Source organism: Monodon monoceros, unplaced genomic scaffold (genome assembly GCF_005190385.1).
Source record: "Monodon monoceros isolate NGI ecotype Baffin Bay Population unplaced genomic scaffold, NGI_Narwhal_1 Super_Scaffold_7, whole genome shotgun sequence".
Taxonomy (NCBI): Eukaryota; Metazoa; Chordata; class Mammalia; order Artiodactyla; family Monodontidae; genus Monodon; species Monodon monoceros.
The window spans coordinates 98,730,606-98,752,170 of record NW_021703784.1 but is presented as its reverse complement, the minus strand read 5'-3'; the positions used below and the strand labels follow the sequence as shown (position 1 = coordinate 98,752,170).

The following is a 21,565-nucleotide window of genomic DNA, read 5'->3' as shown; positions in this document are numbered from 1 at the left end:
CCACACCAGGGATTGAACCTGGCCCCCGACAGTGAAAGTGCCGAGTCCTAACCACTGGACCACCAGAGAATTCCCAGTCTTCACTCTTTGAGTGGAGGTTAAGCTGTGGCTTAGCTGAAGGCCCAGGTTCTGGGATTAACACAGAGGCAGTGCTCACAGGTTGGGGGGTGCTGACAACCACAGCACAATGGCATTTCTATGTGAGCTCTTCAGAGCTTTTACCCAACTCCATGTGGCCCAAGTGGCCTTGAGAAAGGGGAATTCAGCTGGGGCTTTGTGCTCAAACCAGCCTGGGCCTCCCTCTGCTCTTTCCTATCTCCTCCAAGATGGAGGTCGCTTGCTCTGGCCTGGGGTGGGGAGAGTCATACCACCAAACTTTGGGGCGTCACGCATATCCCTCCTTCACAAGAAGGTGGTTTCTTCCACCCCATCCAACTTTACCTGCCCTTTAGATCCCCTTGAACAAATCACTGACCCGATGAGTCTTAATACTTGAACGTCTTACTTTCAAGTCACAGTTTAACTTGGTGCCTCGAAAGAAGTTATAAACACTAGTCTTTAGCTCAGGTGACTTAGGGCCACAGCAGACCCAGGAACTGATGAGCTGAGGAGGCAAAGGGCAGTCTCTCTCCTCCCCCTGCACCGAAAGACAGGAAACAGGTTGTGGGAGGGAGAGCCCTCAGCTCCAGTGCCCCTGCGAGATCCTGCCCCATGGCTTTCAATGACTTCCTGCTGCAGGCTGGGGGGCATGGGCCGCTTCCAGCAGATCCAGACCACTCTGTTGATTGTGCCCCTGCTCCTAACGGTTTTGCACAACACCCTGCAGAAGTTCACCACTGCCATCCCCACCCACCCCTGCCGCTCACCTGCCGACACCAACCTCAGCAAGGACGAGGAGCTGGACGCCTGGCTGCCCCGGGACGGGCAGGGGCGGCCCAAGATCTGCCTCCTCTTCACCTCCCCCTCAGCAGGGACCATCCTTTCCCAATGGCACAGAGACCAACGGCACGGGGGCCACAGAGCCCTGCACCCACGGCTGGATCTATGACAATAGCACCTTCCCTTCCACCATCGTGACTGACGTGAGGAGACCTGGACCTCCTCCTTCCAACCCCTGTGTCCCCATCTTACCATCCCCCACACACACACACACGCACACAGACTGTGTGAACCTGACCTGAGTTTGTCTGAAGACCCTGGAGCTATGAAGAGCTCTGCCTAAATGCAGGTAAGAGAACATGGGTTGGAGTTGAGGTCTTCCTGGTAGAGGAGGTTATGGAACTCCTTGCAGAAAGCTGCTCCCTGCCCCTCCACCTCCACCAGAGAGAGAGATACTATTACTGGAGTTTGATATTCTACTTTGGTTTCCCTGAGAGGTTGCAATTCCACAGGGTAGGGAGGTGGGGCGGTGGTTCAGAGGAAGCTAGAAAGGAGGCACGCAGACAGTGGAGGGCAAGGAGGGTGTTCCTGAGCAGGGGATTCTGGGCTCAGAGTCCTAGAGACAAAAACAATTTCCTGACTTCATCTAGAAATAGCTCTCGGCAGCTGGGGCCAGGAGATGGAGAGCAGCCAAGGAACTAAGACGGGAAAGAGAACAGGGTTATGGGAGGGTCCTTTCATCTCTAGTGATTTAACACCCCTCCCCCGAAACACACACACAGTCGACTGTAGAGTCTCCCTGGCCTGCTAAGTGGTTCATCCGGCTGAATTCTGCACTTTGTAGCTGTCACATGGATCGTGCTCTTAACATCTGTTCTTGTCAATGATCTTTTGGTTGCAAGGAAGAGAAGCTCTCTCAAGTCAGCTCACGAGAAAAGGGATTTCAGGGAATGCAAGGGCAGGAAGCAAAGTGTGTCCAGGCCTCATGGAAACTGGAACCAGGGACTGGAGCACCAGAGACATCCCTATACACTTACTCTGTAAATCTCTCCTCACCCCATTTCGTCTGTGTGCCCATTTGCAAGACAACCACTGGTCCCAGCTCTGATCCATTACCCCTCAGATTTAGGGCCTACCACCAACCAGAACATTTCTGTGAATCTTAATTCAGAAAAGGCTTCAATTGGCTCAGCTCAACACACTGGTGAGCAGCCCCATCCCCAGCCCAGCAACTGGCTCATGTGTCCACACTTCATCTAATCACCATGCCAACGGACAATATAGTGGGATTACGTGGCCCCTTGTCCTTTAGTCAGGGCTCTGCAGAAAAGATGCCTTGAGAAGAGGCTGTGGTTGAGCAGAGCCCCCAAACTCGCCTGATGCAGCACCTGTCTGAAAGTGATAAAAGTTAAGCCATACTTCCCACTAGACAGACCCAAGCTGCCGAAGCAGAAGGTGACAAAGGATGGCTAGTCCTCCCTCTGGGCATGCAGGCGTCATAAGCCATCCCCTCCCTGCAGAGCTGGGGAAGAACCTTCTTCATTATTCTCCAGCCTCAACCCAAATCCTGGGACATTCCCCTCCACCCACCTTAACGTGTGGCTTCCAATTCTGCTTTTCCATTTCCCTTCTTAAAACCCTACGCTCTGCTTTCCAAGTTTGACAATACTCCGGGAACTATCAACCTGGCTGCTGTTCTTCTGTTCAAAACAGCAGGCAGTTTGATCCAAAGCTCAAATTTCTTGCCCTCTGGAACAAAGAATCTGGGTAAGTGTGCACCTTAGCTCTCCTTCTAGATGGAGGCTTGGTAGTAATCTCATCATTTTTGGTTTCAATGACTGACAAAGCCAGATGCACACAGTTTTCCTGAGTTGTGGGGAGATGCCAAGAATAATCCAATCCTTTTCCAACAGGCACTGTGAATGGGACCATTCTCCACCACCACACATGGACATAGGGCACTAAAAGGCCTATTTCATAAACACAACCGGGATACTTCTTCCTTGGGCCAATAATGCCAAAGGCTGCACCGGAGAGCATTTCATTAGGATAATAGGCAGCTTATATGCATAACCTAATGTGAAGCTGGGCCTTCTGAGTTGTGAAGCAAATGAAACGGCTCACAAGTTATCAGGGGTTGCATAAGCAAGAAGCTTAGTCGCAGTGAAGATACTCCACCCAGGCCACATGGCTGTATCTGGTAGGCACAGTGGCACGGGTCACCTGAGAAAGATAAGTCTCAGTCTGCCTCTTGGAAAGAACTCCCAAATGGCCCAGTATCCCAAAGGGATACTTCTGCACTCTAAATGCAAAGCAAAAAATAAATACATATAATAAGAAAAAGATGCTATCTCTGGGTTCCAATAAAAACTCTGTCTGAGCTCTTCTTCTTTTCTTCTGAATTAAGGTATCCTTAGTAATAACCAGCAGCTTCTATCTGAACTGTATTAGTCAAGACTCTTGTTTGCAAGTGGCTGCAATTCAACTCAAGCTAATCTGAGCATGAAGAGAGGGTATAAAGGCTCCCATAACCAAACCACGAGATGAGCAGAGGCAGGGCTTTCTCTAGGAGCTGTGGGAACCAGGGCCATGCGAGCAGGACCCTTGCTGGCTCTCATATTTACTTTCCTTTGCATGCTGGGCATGTGACTCTGCCACGGATCCTTCACAATGTGGCCATTGACCATTCTGGGCTCACTCCTAATAACTGTCTCTCCGCTTCAACTTTGAAAAATTCTAGGAAAGACTTATTTGCTGGCCTGGGTCAGGTGCCCACCCCTGGGTCCAATGACTGTAGGGCAGGGAGGGCGTGAGTTGTTATGAATGACCGGCCTGAGTCTCCCGTTCACTTCTGTTCTGTAGATGAACAACAGTTACCATTTCACTGCTCTAATTCCTGGTGCCACTGTCATTCGTTTTCTCTTCTTCTCTTTTTCTTTCCCCTGAGGCCGGTCTCACAGCATCTGTCATTTATCACAGCCTTTATCAAGTTAGCAGTGCAGAGCTTTCCTAGGCAGCAATTCTCTGAGTCTCCCTCAAATCCACCACTGCCTATTCCTAGACTTTGGTTCCTGTTACTGAGAAAGTAATTCTATATACATGAGGCCCAGGAGCGCACAAATATACGATCCTCAAGTCTCAGGTGCACACGAAGAGAGTATATATAGTAAAAGCCAGTGCTAAACCTAAGGTGATGTAAGCCCCATCCAACTGTTGCTTTTACAGATGGCAAGCACCTTAGGGCAGAACAGAGGCAGAAAAATTCTTTCTGAGTACATATTGTATACTCATTTATCAATTTCTATTCTGGACTACACCCAGATTTCATCACCAGGCTGCATACAGATTTTGTTCTCTTTGCACGCCTTGGTTCTTTTTTTTTTTTTAACAAATCCTTATTTTTCCATTTTATCTAAAATCGATACACCTATTTTTTTTTAATTTTATTGATGTATAGTTGATATACAATGTTGTGTTAACTTCTGCTGTACGGCAGAGTGATTCAGTTACACATGTGTATATTCCTTTTCATATTCTTTTCCATGATGGTTTATCACAGGTTATTGAATATCGTTCCCTGTGCTACACAGTAGGATCTTGTTGTTCATCTGTCCTCTATACAATGGTTTGCATCTGCCAATCCCACACTCCCAGTCCGTCCCTCCTCCAGCGCTCCTCTGACCTCTTACCTCTTTCCTACACCTCTTGCTTCTCATCTTTCCATTCCTCAGTTCTGGTCTATCATATCCCTAGCTCCACACTACAGTGTGTCCCACATGCATCTCCACGGTAGTATTTCATTCACAAGTTTCCATTAAAGTACTGTTAAAAATGAATTCCCAGTCTGACACAGCCCCAAAATCTTTTTAAAATAAAAATTATATCAGATAACACAGAGAACTACAGAATAGCAGTTATTTGAATAAAACAGCAATAAAGTCCATTGCTCTTCGGAGAAAGTGTTCAAATGCCAACCACCCAAATTTTACATCATATGGTGTGTGCACAGGGTATTAAAAGTCTCACTGTAATAATTAAATTCACAAATAAGGATTCCTCTCCAATCAAATCAAGATTATCAAGTAATTACACTTGAAGGATGAATTCATTTGGATATATATTAACACATCTTAGGGAGCATTCCCTAAACGTCCTGGTCATCCCTGCCCCCTTTCCTTTTTCTTCTGTTAACAAAAGAAATGAGTTTTAAAATCCACTCAAAAGTATACAAAAATTCGCTTTTATGTAAAGGAAATACCACACCTATTTGTCATTTTGATTTAAGTCACATCCTTTAAGTCACATCCGTCAGTGTGACTTTTGATTTTAGTATGATTTTCCTGCAGGCTGTGGAGCTGTTTTACTCCACCTAGAAAGGAAGTACTTTTAAAAGGAGAATTTTTTTCTTATATTCATTAAAAAGAACAACAAAATTTAAACTATTAGTTGAGGTATCCAATTGCCACTTATTCAGGATTGCAAATAACTACACCCCTCTCAAATTTGCTTATGGAAAGTTAATGGAAGGATGCAAAGGTATTTCCCAGAACCCAAGGTCAAGAACTTGAGCCCAGCCTTATGAAAGACTGGGATCAGGTGGTTGAGGAAAACCAGGAGAGCTGAACTCTCTATCTTCACCTCTCGGGCACTAAGATCTCACCTCCACTTCCCTCTGACTAAATTACTGCATTCTTTTCCCCTATGCCCCTCCTTCCCTCCCCTTCCCCCCTCCCTCCTTCTCCCCCTCCCTCATCTTTTTCTCCCTCTCCCTCTCCTTCTCCCTTTCCCACTCTCTCTCTGTCTCATGATTTCTCAGCTCCCCTTCCGCGTCTTTCCAAACTTGGTCCTCCCACCCCAACTTTGGGTGTCCTTACCAAGCTTGCTTCTCTGAGTCGCTTTTCCAAATTTGTAAGAAAACGAACCTGGGGACTTCCCTGGTGGTCCTGTGGCTAAGGCGCAGTGCTCCCAATGCTGGGGGCCCCGGGTTCAATCCCTGGTCAGGGAACTAGATCCCACATACCTCAACTAAGACCCGGCACAGCTAAATAAATAAATATTTAAATTAAAAAAAAAAAACTAATTAGCTCTGTCCAGCTCCAGGGTCAGTTTTCTTCAGCTGCACCCGGGGAGGGACAGGTTAAAGAGCCCTGAAAGAGGGTGAGGGGTTAGTGTTCAGAAAAGGGCGAGTAGTCTGAGCTGTCATCCCAAAAGATACCTCTTACATGTTTTGAAATAACTTGAATCATTCTCACCAGGAGAAGATGATGAGAAAGATTGTGTGACTTAGGGAGGCAAGCCCTCCTTATGTGCCTGTCCTAATCCAAGACCCTCAGCCCACCAGGAGAGAGGGAATGGGCTGCTGTGGGGCCGGCCCATCTCTCCTTGACCCCAGTTCTTCCTTCCTCACAGTGGGACCTCTTGTGCACACACAAGACCTTGCCACAGCTGAGTCAGTCCATCATCATGGCAGGAGTACTGGTCGGAAACTTGACGTTGGGGATCATGGCAGACAGGTCAGTGGTGAACAAAGCTGGATCAAGGAGCAAAGGCATAAGCCCTCTAGGCTGGACACAGAGGGGAGACTGGCATCCCTGAGAATCCAGAGAGGGACACAGGACTGATCCACCCAAGCCTGACCACGTCTGGAAAGTCTGTAGGAATCACACAACCGTCCATCAGCACTTTCCATGTCTTGCCTCATTTCAATTCCTCCTCACAATACCTTGTGAAGCCAGCATGAATGGTACCATTAACTGCATTTTACCAATGAGGACACTTAGGTTCAGGGATGTTGGATAACTTGCCCAAACTGCCTAGAAGGAACCCAAGAAAATGATGTTGTTAATTCTGAGGAGTGGAATTGAAAAGAAGAGAACTTTTCACTTTTCATTACTATATTATTTGAACTTTAATGATAATTCATTACCTTTATAATTGTATAACGTAAATAGTTAATGTTTACTTTTTTAAAAATTACAGTCACACAGCTAATAAGTGGCCAAAGCAGGACAAGAATCCGGATTTTCCGACATCCTGAAGAAGTCGCCTCCCACCACTCTGCCTTGTATGTGACATGTGAGTGTCACAGAAACAAAGACCTAGGAACCAATAACAGCTAGAGACAAGTCTCAGATCAGCCACAGCTGTGTGCCCATGAGGAGGTTATACAAACTCTCTTAGACTTGGTTTTTCCATCTATAAAATAGGGGTTATGGTGAGGGTTAAATTAGTACTGCAACTCAGCGTTAATACCCTAACTTTGACTATCTTCCAAGGCCATAAAAAGATCATGGGATGAATAATAGGAGGCAATTTTCTAAAGAATAATATCTAAAAATATTATAAATGTCACAGCAGACATTTCAGCAGACACAATCGGCTTTATTATTCATAAAATACAAGCCACAATCATATGCATTTTGCAAAATTATAAGCCTTGCATAGGTTTCCCAGAAATAAAAATCACATAAACCAAGCTCATAGATACAGAGAACAGATAGGTAGTTGCTAGAGGCAGGGAGTAAGGGGTGGGCAAAATGAATGAAAGGGGTCAAAAAGTCCAAATTCCAGTTATAAGCTAAACAAGTCATGGGAATATAATGTACAGCATGGTGACTATTACTGTATTGCGTATTTGAAAGTCGCTGAGAGAGTAGATCTTAAGTGTTCTCGTCTCACACACACACACACACATTGTTGTAACTACATATGTGGTGTATTTTAAGTAGACGTATTGTGGTGATCATTTCACAATGTATACAAATATAGAATCATTATGTTATATACCTAAAACTATCATACTGTTGTATGTTGATTATACCTCAATGTTTTTAAAAACACTCACAAAAGGCTCTCTCCTAACCGGAGTCACCATCGACCAACATTCAAACAATCAACCACACCCCAGAGCAGTAGTTCCCAAACCTTGGGAGCTTGTTAAAAATCAGGTTTCTAGGGCTTCCCTGGTGGCGCAGTGGTTGAGAGTCCGCCTGCCGATGCAGGGGATATGGGTTCGTGCCCCGGTCCGGGAAGATCCCACATGCCGCGGAGCGGCTGGGCCCGTGAGCCATGGCCGCTGAGCCTGCGCGTCCGGAGCCTGTGCTCCGCAACGGGAGAGGCCACAGCAGTGAGAGGCCCGCGTACCGCAAAAAAAAAAAAAAAAAAAAATCAGGTTTCTAGCTTACCTTCCAGATATCCAACAGGCCTTAAGCGGGGCTCTAGTATGTGGATTGTTTTCAACACACCCTCTATGATACTGATGAAGGCGCGTGGCTCTCTCCACAGAGGTATGCTGGGATGCGTCAGGACCCTGGACAGCAGCAACCCAAGGATCCTCCCAACACCAAGTCCCCTAGATGCCAGCCCTCACCCAATTATTCCCTATCTCAGCATCTACCTGATGGGCACAGGTGGGCAGCCTTACAAGCAGCTGTTAGATTGCCCAGGGCACCAAGGATGAGACAGCCAGGGACATGGGGCAGGGGAGCAAGCAATGTGCTCTCCAGACCCAGGTTTCCCCTCCTTTCACAGGCTGGGCTGTCAGAAGGTGCTGATCTGGAGCTACCTGCAGTTAGCAGTCTCAGGGACCTGTGCTGCCTTCGCACTCAACTTCCCAACCTACTGCGCTTTCCATTTCCTCTCAGGCATGGCTGTCGGGCGCCAGCAGCACTTCCGTGACTTTGAGTGAGAGGGAACCCGGGAGGGCCAGGCTCGTGGGGACTCCTCAATCACAGGGAGCCAGTGAACCAGCAGACCTGACAAATTCAAACCTCAGTTCCTTCCCTGAGTACAAAGTGGAGTCTACCTGTTCCAGCCGATCCTGACCTATCTGGGCCTCTCCTGGAGTAGGCAGTGCCCCGGGCAGAAAAAAAAGATAAGATCATGACCTCTTCGGTAGCTCTGATTATTGGGGGCTGGAATTCATCCTAGATATTTAGGGATCATTGTAAGGATAAACTAAATAAAGGCTCAGAGATTGGAGTGGGGTTGCTTAGAGAAGCCAGTCACACAGGGAGTCTTTAATTCAACATCTCTTTATTCAATACAATTTTGAAAGGCATTTAATTTGTGTAACATCCTGCACTGGGAATACACAAGTGAACAAGAGGACACTACCCATGACCTCAAAGAGTTAATAGTTGACTGGAGAGAGTGCCAAGCAGTTACAAATTGGTTTGCTAAAGGCTAGGATCAGGGCCAATCTGGGTGATGTGGGAGTTCAGAAGTGGAGTGTTCAATCAGGGCTTGGGGAACCAGGAACTCTCCCCAGAAGAGGTGACAGCTAAGCTCAGAACTGAATGAAAAGTGAGACAGAAAGAAAGGAGTAAGGTTCTGGGGCAGAGTTCTAGACAAAAAGAATAGGGAATTCCCTGGCATTCCAGTGGTTAGGAGTCCAAGCTTCCATTGCAGGGGGCCTGGGTTTGATCCCTGGTCAGGGAACTAAGATCCCACAAGCCAAGCAGAGCGGCCAAATAAATTAATTAATTATTTTTAAAAAGAATATACAAGGCCCAGAGGCCAGAGAATGACCCATTGGAAGAAAGGACAGTGGTGCAGAATGGCCTGAGGGTAAGGCTCATTCATCTCTATTTCCCAGGTCAAGCAAAGGGCATGGCACAGAGTCGTCACCTCTAAATAACTGCTGAATTAAAATGAGTTGAAGGAGGTGCAGAGGGAGTGGCTGTAGGCCATTCAAAAGAGGTTTGGGAGAAGTGAGGAAACATGAATGTTGGGGTTGGGGACACTGAATAGGAGCATGCCTGGGAATTCAGAGTCTTCTAGCCCATTCCTTTCTCCACACACACGGAACCTAACCAGAGATCAAACCACCCTTGCTTTACCCTGTGAGGGACCTAGGGGTGCAGAGTAGGACTGCGCTCAAGAGAAGAGCCCTTCTACTCCAATGTGAGGATCGTCCTCCTTCTGGAAGTGACAACCACCCCCAAATACGCACATACTCACACAGCCCTGATTTCAACCTAAGCTCTGCTCTTCTCCCCAGATCTGGAGTGGCTGCCCATCCATGCCCGGCCAGGTCTGGGCCTCTTATTTGGATTTGTCCCCACTGTAGGCCAGCTCTTCCTGGCTGGCATGGCTTATGCTGTGCCCCATTGATGCCACCTGCAGCTGTTGGTCTCTCTGCCCTTCTTTGTCATCCTCAACTACTCCAGGTGCGTGGGACCTCAGGGTAGGGTGGAGGGTTCAAAATAAGTCACAGATGGGCATAGCATCTCCTAGAACACCTAGAACACCCACTATCTTCCCCCACTAGGAGTAACCCAAACTTTCCTGGCTGGCACCCTGGACTCTTCAGTTCCATGGACTTGTCTGTCTATTCTGGAGCCAATAATATTGTTTAATTCTTAATTAATTTCAGTGTAGCTCATATAAGATTAGATTGTCTTCTATGGACAGCTTCTCACTGTGCCCTTTACCAACCTTGAGACAGGACACTGTACTTCGGCACATCTCTAAGGAGAAAAATGCCCTAAAAAGTGTCACTAAACATTGTTGATTTTATGAAGACTCCTTGAGGGATGGAAGAGATGCTTATATCACATACCACACAGCCAAAACACTTAATAGGCATTTCTGTTGTCCCTCAAATCCATTCTTGGCTAACAGTCACTTATTCTTCTCCTCTTTCTCTCTCCTGATACTTCCTCCACATAACTGCTAAAATCTCCTCCTAGGAATTCATCTCTGGCTGTATATCTGCATACATCACTCAGCAAAGCAAAACTCTTGGCATTAATGAATGCTTCTTTCTTATAATTCATCAATTGTTACTTAAGCCTCCCCATGAGGAGGGGTCTCTCCAAAACACCCTCTCCCAGAGCAAACAACTAATCAAAGTATGCGCCTATCAAAAGCAGGTCCCTTAGGGTAGGGAGTTAGAAGGAGGGGAAGAGGACCTATTGCAAGGTAAAAACACTGTTTTCTCCTAGCGGTGTTGGGGAGGAGTCCTGGAATGGAACAATGAGGTCCTAGAGCCAAAAGGTTTCCAGCCAGAAAGGACACAAAGGTCAATCAATTATTTTTTAAGGCAACAAAGGAGAACAAAAACATACAGAAATTAGAACAAATTAAAGACAAAAAGTAAGATGGTATCAATAACTCAAAATATATGTCACAACAATAGATATAAATAGATTAAACCTACCAGTTAAGAGGCAGAGATTGTCCAAGTTGATTTTATTTAAGTCTAGTTCATGAAGTTTACAAGAGACCCATTTAAAATGTTAGACCATGAAAATCTTAAATGTGGAGAAATAGAAAATGTTATACTAGACAAATGTTAACCAGAAGAAAGTTAGGTAGATATAGAAGCCGAAATAGACTTTAGGACCAAAAAAAGTACAATGGTTAAGAATATGGCTCAGAATTCCCCAGCAGTCCAGTGGTTAGGACTCAGCGCTTTCACTGCTGGGGTCCAGGTTCAATCCCTGGTTGGGGAACTAAGATCCCACAAGCCGCAGGGCATGGCCCAAAAAAAAAAGGAATATGGTTCTGGTATAAAAGGTAACTGGTCCAAATGCTCAGTCATCTTATCTATAAAACACAATAATAATAGTACCAGAAACAGATTAAATAGAAAACAAATGTATAAAAAAGAGGGTCAACAAAACAAAAAGTCAATCTTTGAAAATATCAGTGAAATGGACAAATGCCTAGTAATAATAATAAAAAAAATAAAAAACTGGACACGAATAAATATTAGGAATTAAAAAAAACTGAACTATAGATCTAGAGAAATTAAGATGCAAAATTTTAATTAAGTAATTAAAGATGCAAAAAACTATAAACCAGCCTATACTGATAAATTTTTTTTTTTTTTTGGCTGCATCGGGGTCCTCGTTGTGGCTCAGGCTTCTCTCTAGTTGTGGCGTGTGGGTTTTCTCTCTCTGGTTGGGCCACACAGGCTCCAGAGCATGTGGGCTCTGCAGTTTGCAGCATGCGGGCTCCCTCACTGAGGCGCGTTAGCGCAGTAGTTGAGGCTGTGGGCTTAGTTGCCCCATGGCATGTGGGATTCTAGCTCCCCAACCAAGGATGGAACCCGCGTTCCTTGCATTGGAAAGCGGATTCTTTACCACTGGACCACCAGGGAAGTCCTGATAAATTTTAAATTTAGATGAAATTGACAAATTCCTAAAAAAAATAATATAGGAAAACTGATTCTAGAAGAAATAAAAATTCTGGGGGCTTCCCTGGTGGCACAGTGGTTGAGAGTCCACCTGCTGATGCAGGGGACACAGGTTCGTGCCCCGGTCCTGGAAGATCCCACATGCCACGGAGCGGCTGGGCCCGTGAGCCATGGCCGCTGAGCCTGCGCGTCCAGAGCCTGTACTCCGCGACGGGAGAGGCCACAACAGTGAGAGGCCCGCGTACCGCAAAAAAAAAAAAAAGAAAGAAAAAGAAAAAACAAATTCTGAAGAGTAAACTTTAAAATCTTGCCTCAAAGAAAACACCAGACCCAGATATTAATACAGGTGAGTTCCACCACACTTTTAAGGAACAAATCTTCCAATGTTATACAAACGCTTCCCCAAAAAAGAGAAAAAGGGAAATTATGTCAAATACATTCTGTGAGGTCAGGTGATCCTGAAACCAAAAGAGGATAGTTGTGAAATAAAATTACAGGCCAATATTACTCATAAACAGATACAAAAATCTTAAACAAAATATTAGAAAAATGAATTCAGTGATGTATAAAAAATGATAATACATTATGACCAAGGAGAGCTGACTCAGGAAAGCAAGGGTAGTTTTACTTTAGAAAATATATTAATATCACAAAAATTAAAATATATTAATATAGATCTATTAATCTATATTAATAGATTATCATCCCAATAAAAACAAAAAATATTTAATAAAAATTAGCATCCATTAAAAATAGTCTTAGTAAAACAACAATAGAAGGAAATTTAAGTTGATATGGAACATCTACCAAAAATCCACAGCAAATATTATTTCTTGATGGTTAAACATTAGAAGCACTGTCTCTTTTTTTTTTTGTATTTTTAAAATTTATTTTATTTATTTTTGGCTGCGTTGGGTCTTCGTTGCTGCGCGCGGGCTTTCTCTAGTTGCGGAGAGCGGGGATTACTCTTCGTTGCGGTGCATGGGCTTCTCATTGCAGTGGCTTCTCTTGTTGCAGAGCACGGGCTCTAGGGTGCGTGGGCTTCAGTAGTTGTGGCACACGGGCTCAGTAGTTGTGGTTCTCAGGCTCTAGAGCGCAGGCTCAGTAGTTGTGGTGCACGGGCTTAGTTGCTCCGCAGCATGTGGGATCTTCCAGGGCCAAGGCTCGAACCCGTGTCCCCTGCATTGGCAGGCGGATTCTTAACCACTGCACCACCAGGGAAGCCCTAGAAACATTCTCTTTAAACTTGGGAATAAGACCAATGTGCCTGCTGTTTCCTCCTCTATTCAACATTATCCTGGAGAGTGTGGTCAATGCCTAGGCTAAGAATAACAAATAACAGAAATAGAACTGGAAAGGAAAAATCAAAACTATCACTATTTAGAGAGGATATAACTGTCTGTATATAAAATAGATAACTAATAAGAACCTACTGTATAGCACAGGGAACTCTACTCAATACTCTGTAATGACCTATGTGGGAAAAGATTCCAAAAAAGAGTGGATATATATATAGGTATAACTTTACTGATTCACTTTGCTGTACAGCAGAAACTAACACAACACTGTAAATCAACTGCACTCCAATAAAAATTAATTTTAAAAATCTAAAATTATTAGAAATAGTAAAGTTTGGCAAGGTGGCTAGATACAAGGTCAATAAACAAAAGATCAACTGCATTCTCTACTCTTCTAAAAATTAGACTTTTTTCAAGAAAATTTTTAAATTATATTAAAAGGTATTAAAGAAAATGTAAATAAATGTATTATGTGCATGGAGAGGAAATCTCATAATATGTCAACTCATAATTGACATAAGATGATATTAAAATGTTAGTGATTCCAAGATTGATTTATAAATTCAATGCAATTTTGATCAAAATCCCAATAGATAGGACTTCCCTGGTGGCGCAGTGGTTGAGAGTCCGCCTGCCGATGCAGGGAATGCAGGTTCGTGCCCCAGTCCGGGAAGATCCCACATGCCGCGGAGCGGCTGGGCCCGTGAGCCATGGCCGCTGAGCCTGCGCATCCGGAGCCTGTGGTCCGCAACGGGAGAGGCCACAGCAGTGAGAGGCCAGCGTACCGAAAAAAAAAAAAAAAATCCCGACAGATATTTTCAAGAAACTAGCAAGCAAATTCTAAAATGTATATAAAAGTGCTGTGGACCAAGTATAACCAAGGTACTTTTTTAAAAAGGACAGAGGGGAAGGACTTGCCCTACCAGAAATCAAGGCATATTATAAACTCTTATTATAAAATTGTAGTAATTAAGATAGTGGATGCTGGAGCAGGAAAGAACAAATTGTCCAATGGAAAAGAATAGCAAGCTCCAAAACAGACCACACGTAGGAAAACTTGCAGAGGATGATAGGATAAAACGTGGCCTATTTAACAAATAGTACCAGGACATCTACTAACCCATTTGGGAAATAAATAAAATGCAATCATATTTCAACCTTAAAGAAAAGTTAATTTCTGCTGAAGAGGGGAGGATTTCTGAAGACATAAAGAAGAAAAGGCTAACCAAAAAAGGCACATTGATAAAGTTTTCTACGTTGGATTTTTTTTTAATCCTGGTCATTTATTTCACTATAAACAAGGTGAAAAGAGAAAAAGAAGGCATTTACAGGGATTTGTATGCAGCATTTATAAAGAACTTCTGGAAATCTATTAGAAAAAAAGGACTTCTATTTCCATTAAAATAAAAAAATAACATTGACAATAACCCCCAAAAAGTATAAAGTATTTTTAAATATCCTTAAAGTATTTTTAAATGTCCACCAAAGAGCTGGAATAAGAGTCAGGGAAAACTAGGCCAACCATCTAAGGGAAATTGGGAGCCCAGAGAGTTAAGCAGAGCACCTGAACAAACACTATACATAATGAAGAAAGTCATGTGCATTCTCTTTGATCTTAGAATCAACTGTTTAACACAGTACTGGGGGTCCTGGACAGCACAGCTCTACTGGGAAGGAAATAAGCAATTTAAAAGACAAGCGTTTAAAACATCATTATTTAGAGAGTATATGATCATTGACCTAGATAAACCAATAAAATCAATAAGCAATTAAAACTAATAAAAGAGTTCAGCAGGATGCTGGATACAAAATCAAATTACCAAAATGTCAATAGCAATAACCTAGAAGCAATAATCTAGAGAAATAATCCAGAAAATAACATAGAAAATCTTTGAAAATGAAGACACCATTCAGAATAACACCAAAAGCTAGATATTATCAGGAAATTAACAGAGGACAGCCAAGACTTCCATGGAGAAAATTTCTGAAACATTTTTAAGATCACAAAGATTATTTTAGTAAGTGGAGAGACATTCCACACTCTTGTTTAGAATGGCATAATAAAGATGTCCATCCTCTCGAAGTTAACTTTTAGAAATTTATAGAAATTCAACAGAATCTAATCAGAATTTCAATTAGATCATTTTTTAGGAACTCCAAAAACTTACTCTAAAATTTATATGGAAGAAAAAAGACCACAATTGCTAGTCAATTCTGAAACAGAAAAGCAAAGAAGAGAGTCTCACTCTACCATCTATTAAGACATACAACAAAGCCATGGCATGTCTATGGCTTTCTTGGTGCAAGAAGAGACAAGCAGAATTGAAGAGAGGGCTTGGAGATAGACAGATAGAGATGGAGATGCAGACGCAGATGGAGATGGAGATGGAGATGGAGGGGAGCAGGGAGTGGGGAAAGGAGGGGGAAAGAAAGGGAGAGGGAGGAAGAGGAAGAGAGAAACATGGTAGCTATATCAATTTCATTATATCAAAAAGGACTTCTGCTTATTGAAGGACACAATGGACAAATTTAAAAGACAGAGCGGAATTCCCTGGCGGTCCAGTGGTTAGGACTCGGCGCTTTCACTGCCAGGTTCCATGTTCAATCCCTGGTCAGGAAACAGAGTGCTGAGTGAAATGAGAAATAGAATGATCTATTACCTCTACCATTTAGGTAAGTTAAAATATTTGCACACAAAACAATACACATTTTACAAGAACATATACAAATAAAAAATGCAGGGACTTCCCTGGTGGAGCAATGATTAAGAATCCGCCTGCCAGTGCAGGGGACACGGGTTTGAGCCCTGGTCTGGGAAGATCCCACATGCCTTGGAGCAACGAAGCCCGTGTACCACAACTACTGAACCCGTGTGCCGCAACTACTGAAGCCCACGTGCTTAGAGCCCGTGCTCCGCAACAAGAGAAGCCACCGCAATGAGAAGCCCGTGCACCGCAACCAAGAGTAGACCCCGCTCGCCACAACTAGAGAAAGCCCACATGCAGCAGCAAAGACCCAAAACAGCTAAATAAATAAATAAATAAACCTTAAAAAAAAAAAAGCACATCAAACGCAATAGAATGGTTGACTTTGGCAAGGAGGGGATTAGGAGTGGGTAATGATAATAAAAGGAGTAAACAATTAAGGGGGGGGAATAAGGGAGCCTTTCAAGGACAAATGATAATAGAGGGTGAGGGTCATGAACTGAGGGTTATGAGTAACTCAACCCTCTGCCTCTGAGATCCAAAAAAAAAGTAGAAAAAGAGAGTGACTGGGTAGCTTTAGATAAGATGATCAGGGTAGGTCTCCTTGGTAAAGATCAAAGGCAAACACTAAGGAATAAATGAGGAAACAAAGGGATAGGGCATAAGATAAGAACTTGGTAGGCAAGGAGCAATCATGTAGGGATTTAGAAGGAGGTCAGATTTTATTCTAGCATGATGAGATATCACAGGATGTTTTTAAGCAGAGGGTGAAAATATCTGAGTTACAGTTTTAAAGATCACTTTGTCTTCCTCATGGAGAATAGGCTGGGGATAGAAGGGCCAAGAGTGAAAATGGGAAAACCAGTCAGGAGGCTACTGCAATAGTACTGTCAAGAGGTGAAAATGGGGACTTCCCTGGCAGTCCAATGGTTAAGACTTTGCCTTCCAATGCAGGGAGTGTGGGTTCAATCCCTAATCGGGGAGCTAAGATCCCACATGCCTCGTGGCCAAAAACAAAACAAAACATAAACCAGAAACAATATTGTAACAAATTCAATAAAAGACTTTTAAAAGGGTCCACATCCAGGCATCCCTGGTGGCACAGTGGTTAAGAATCCACCTGCCAACGCAGGGGACACGGGTTCGAGCCCTGGTCTGGGAAGATCATACGTGTCGTGGATCATCTAAGCCCGTGCGCTACAACTACTGAGCCTGGGCTCTGGAGCCCACGAGCCACGACTACTGAAGCCCGCGCGCCTAGAGCCCCTGCTCCGCGACAAGAGAAGCCACCGCAACGAGAAGCCCGCGCACTGCGACGAAGAATAGCTCCCGCTCGCCGCAACTAGAGAAAGCCCACGCCCAGCAACAAAGACCCAACACAGCCAAAAATAAATAAAAATAAAATAAATAATTTTTTTTTTAAATGGTCCACATCCAAAAAAAATCTTTAAAAAAATAAATAGAGGTGAAAATGGCTTCGCATGAACTGGGGGGCAGTGGTTGTAGAGATGGAGAAGAGGAACTGATTCTGAATGTGTTCTGGAAGAAGAGCCAACCAAATTCATATTTTGGATGTGGGGAAATAAGGGAACAGGAGGTATCGGGGATAATTACAGATACTTGAGCTTGAGCAACTGAGTGGTTAGAAGTGCCCTGTGCCAGGATGGGGAAATCTGAGCAAAGATTTGGAGGTAGAAACGAAAAGTTCTTGGCCATATACAATTTGAGGGGCCCTTTGGACATACAAATTAAGGTGTTAAGTAGGAAGCTAGATATAGCATCTGGAGCTTGGGGGAGAGGTTGGTTGGGGACATGTTCAGTTATACAGCAGGTTCAAACTGGAACTGGAACCCAGGCTTCCTGGTTCCAAAACCATTTGCTTCCAACTTTCCTTTTAGCCAAGGTAAGTGCAAGCATTTGGCCGTGTACGGAATGTGAAAAAAGAAAACACCATTGGCAGGCAGAGTTAGGGCACCCACAAGCCTCACCGGCCTCACCAAGGTGCTCTTCCTCTCCACAGGCAGAGAGGTCCGAGTGTGACAACCACCTTGGCCAACATAGGCAGCATTCTGAGCCCACTGGTGGGCATGACCTCTGAGCTCTACCCTTCCCTGCCTCTCTTCATCTATGGAGCGGTCCTTGTGGCTGCCTGCCCCATCCCTGTTCTCCTGCCAGAGACTCTGGGGCTGCCACTGCCCAACACACTGCAGGACGTGGAGAGAAGGTACGCTGCCCGCTCCCCTCCCCTCCCTACACTCAGAGCTATAAGGCCCTCACAAATCCTTGATCCAGCCCCATTTAACAAAAAAAGGCCAGACCCAGGGGAGAGCAGGGACTTACCTGGGGTCATTCAGCTGGACTCTGGTGGAGCCACAGCCAGAATCCAGGCTTCCTGCTTCCTTTGGCTCCTGGTCCTGTTCTCACAGATAGGTTGAGTCCCCTAGAATCCTTTCTGGGACTCTTGGAAACAGTGGGAGATTTGGGCATAAAATGGGACAGCTGAGCACAAACACCTAAAAAGGATCCCCCATCTCTACTCCCACACCCTGCTTCTCCTTCCCCCGTAGGTGGAAAGAGAAATCGGGGCACAAGCAGCAGAGCAGCAGATGGTCCCACTCCAGTCCTCCTGAGAACTGAGAAGGGGCAGAGAGTGGCCAGAGCCCCTGCATCTCCTGTACGTCCACACCAAGTGGAGGAATGGAGAAATGGCAGCCAGGGGAAGACGGGAGGGACTTCTACTGGACCTGTGGTTCCAGAGAATACTTCCCCTGGGCCCCCCACTCCTAGCCAGATCCACCCTACCATTTCATTAAAAGTAGCTATGCACAACTTCTCCCACTGTTCCCACAGAGGCCGCTCCACTTCAGCTAACTCTCTGTCCAAAAATTCATGCAGCGATCGTCTATGTAGAAAATCCAATGGAATCTACACAAATGCTACCACAATGAAAACAAATTTAGCAAGGTTGTGGGCTGTCAGATCAATATTTTTAAAGAATTGTATTTCTAGGACTTCCCTGGAGGCGCAATGGTTAAGAATCCGCCTGCCAATGCAGGGGACATGGGTTCAAGCCTTGGCCCTGGAAGATCCCACATGCCGTGGAGCAACTAAGCCCATGCACCACAACTACTGAGCCTGCGCTCTAGAGCCCACGAGCCACAACTTCTGAGCTCACGTGCCACAACTACTGAAGCCCGTGCACCTAGAGCCTGTGCTCCGCAACAAGAGAAGCCACTGCAATGAGAAGTCCGTGCACCACGACGAAGAGTAGCCCCCGCTCACCGCAACTAGAGAAAAGCCTGCGCGCAGCAACAAGGACCCAACACAGCCAAACATAAATAAATAAAATAAATAAATTTATTAAAAAAACAGTGAGAGAGAAGCCACCGCAATGAGAAGCCCACGCACCGAAACAGAGTAGCCCCCGCTCGCCACAACTAGAGAAAAGCCTGCGCGCAGCAGCGAAGAGTCAACACGGCCAAACATAAATAAATACATTTTTAAAAAAAAAGAATTGTATTTCTATATACTAGCAATAAACAACCGGAATTTGAAATTTTAAAAAGAATACCATTTACAGTAGCATCAAAAATGTGAAATCTATGGGGCCCTGGTGGCGCAGTGGTTGAGAGTCTGCCTGCCGATGCAGGGGACACGGGTTCGTGCCCCGGTCCGGGAAGATCCCACATGCCGCGGAGCGGCTGGGCACGTGAGCCATGGCCGCTGAGCCTGCGCGTCCGGAGCCTGTGCTCCGCAACGGGAGAGGCCGCAACAGTGAGAGGCCCGCGCACCGCAAAAAAAAAAAAAAAAAAGTGAAATCTATGAAGACAGTAAAAACATCAGTGATTGCTCAAGGCTCAGAGGGAGGGAAGAAGGATGAATAGGAGGGACACGGGGGATTTTTAGGGCAGGAAAACTATCCTATATGACACTATAATGTCATTATATGTGCCAAAATGCTTGATAAGCTACAAGGTAAGTAGTAGTATTATCCTTAGGCTGAGGAAGGTCGTGAGACACAGCTAAGAAACAACGGAGCCCCCACTTGGACTCGGTTGACTTGACAGCAGAAATCGTGTGTGTGTACACACACACACACACACACACACACCGCGCTCCCACGTTTCTCGCCAGTTTTCTCTGCTCCCTTCACGGCTTTCTTTTAGTTACACTGAAAACCTTTATGCATCTTGCTTCCCCCACCTCCCTATTCAGTCTTTCCTGGAAGCAGAGAAGGGACTAAAATGAACGCAGCCAATCAGGAGGCTGTGAAACTCTTCCCCCTCCCTGAGGCGGATGCTAACATCTGGAAACAGAGGAGAAAAGAAGAAAGGGGAGAAGAATGCTGAAGCAGGCTAGTCTCAGCCCTCCAGGCCGGATCCTGGCTGCTGGAGCAGTGTGCCTCTTACACCTGGGCTCTTGTCCAGGAAGTTCAGCCTCCCAACTCATCCAAGCTTTCCTGCTGGACTCCAGGCGCTTCTCCTCCTCTTCTCTTCCGCCTCCAGTGAGCCTTGGGTTGGCACTGATGAGGCCCAAGAAGGCAAAACACAGCAAGAGGAGTCACTGAGATCTGGTCTCATCCCTCCATCCCTCAGGCCCTTCCTCCTCAGCCTCTGCCTGCCTCTCCCGGGATGGCAGGAACCGGTACTGATGGCACTGGGAAGACCACGTGAAAGAGGCATGGAGGATGGCATGATCTGCAGTCCAGAAGAGAACCCAGGATTCCTGGTCCTTGTACCCGTTCTGGGCTGGGGGTGGAGGCGATGAGGGGCTCTGGCAGCGGCTGCAGAGAGGCAGGAGCGGGTGGACGCAAGCTGTGGCTGCCCAGCCCGGAAAGCTAGCAGTTCATCCACGCTCAGCTGCCTACCCAAGGCCTGCTCTGGCTCCTTCCTGAGCTAATGGGATTCTACACTGGCCCAGGAAGCCTGCCTCCTGCCGCATCCACGGACAGGCACCTATTGCCCCAGCCCCAGGGAGGGGCGGAGGAGGGCCCGTGCGACCTGTACCTGACTCTGAAGCTGCTGGCGCAAATGTGCAACCGCGCATCGAAACCGCAGGTACCCGCCGGAATCCCACTGGTCCTGGTCTCTGATTCTGCGGACGCTTAGCCTTGGCCCTGCCCCGACCCCGGCTTCTGGCCCCACCCCCTCATCCTACCAACCCAGCCTTCAGAGCCTCAGCTGCGTCTCCGACCCTGGCCCCGCCTCTCGGCCTTGGCGCTGCCCCTGAGACCTGGCCCCAGGTTCGAGCTCGAGCTCGAGGCCTCATCACCTGGTCCCACCTCTCAGCTCCTTCACCTGCTGCACTCCTCCCTTCCTGGCCGGATGACTGGTTCGGGACCGTCCTCACCTGAGTGAGCCAGGTGAGTGCCCCTTCCCCCACGCAGCCCTGCCCCTGTGCCATGCCCCACCCCTCTCTGGCCTTTACCTGCCTCCCAACCCAACCTGCACCACCACCAATGCAGGGTTTCTCTCCATTATCTCACTAATCCTCCGGGGTTCCTGCGGGACAAGACCTGCTACCCGCATTTTACAAGCCAG

At 45.9% G+C, this 21,565-nt stretch overlaps 1 pseudogene; it reads left to right on the top strand.

The window, feature by feature from the left end:
• The first annotated feature begins 711 nt into the window (after nucleotides 1-711).
• LOC114887627 lies at nucleotides 712-21,382 on the top strand (annotated as a pseudogene).
• The last annotated feature ends 183 nt before the right edge of the window (nucleotides 21,383-21,565 follow it).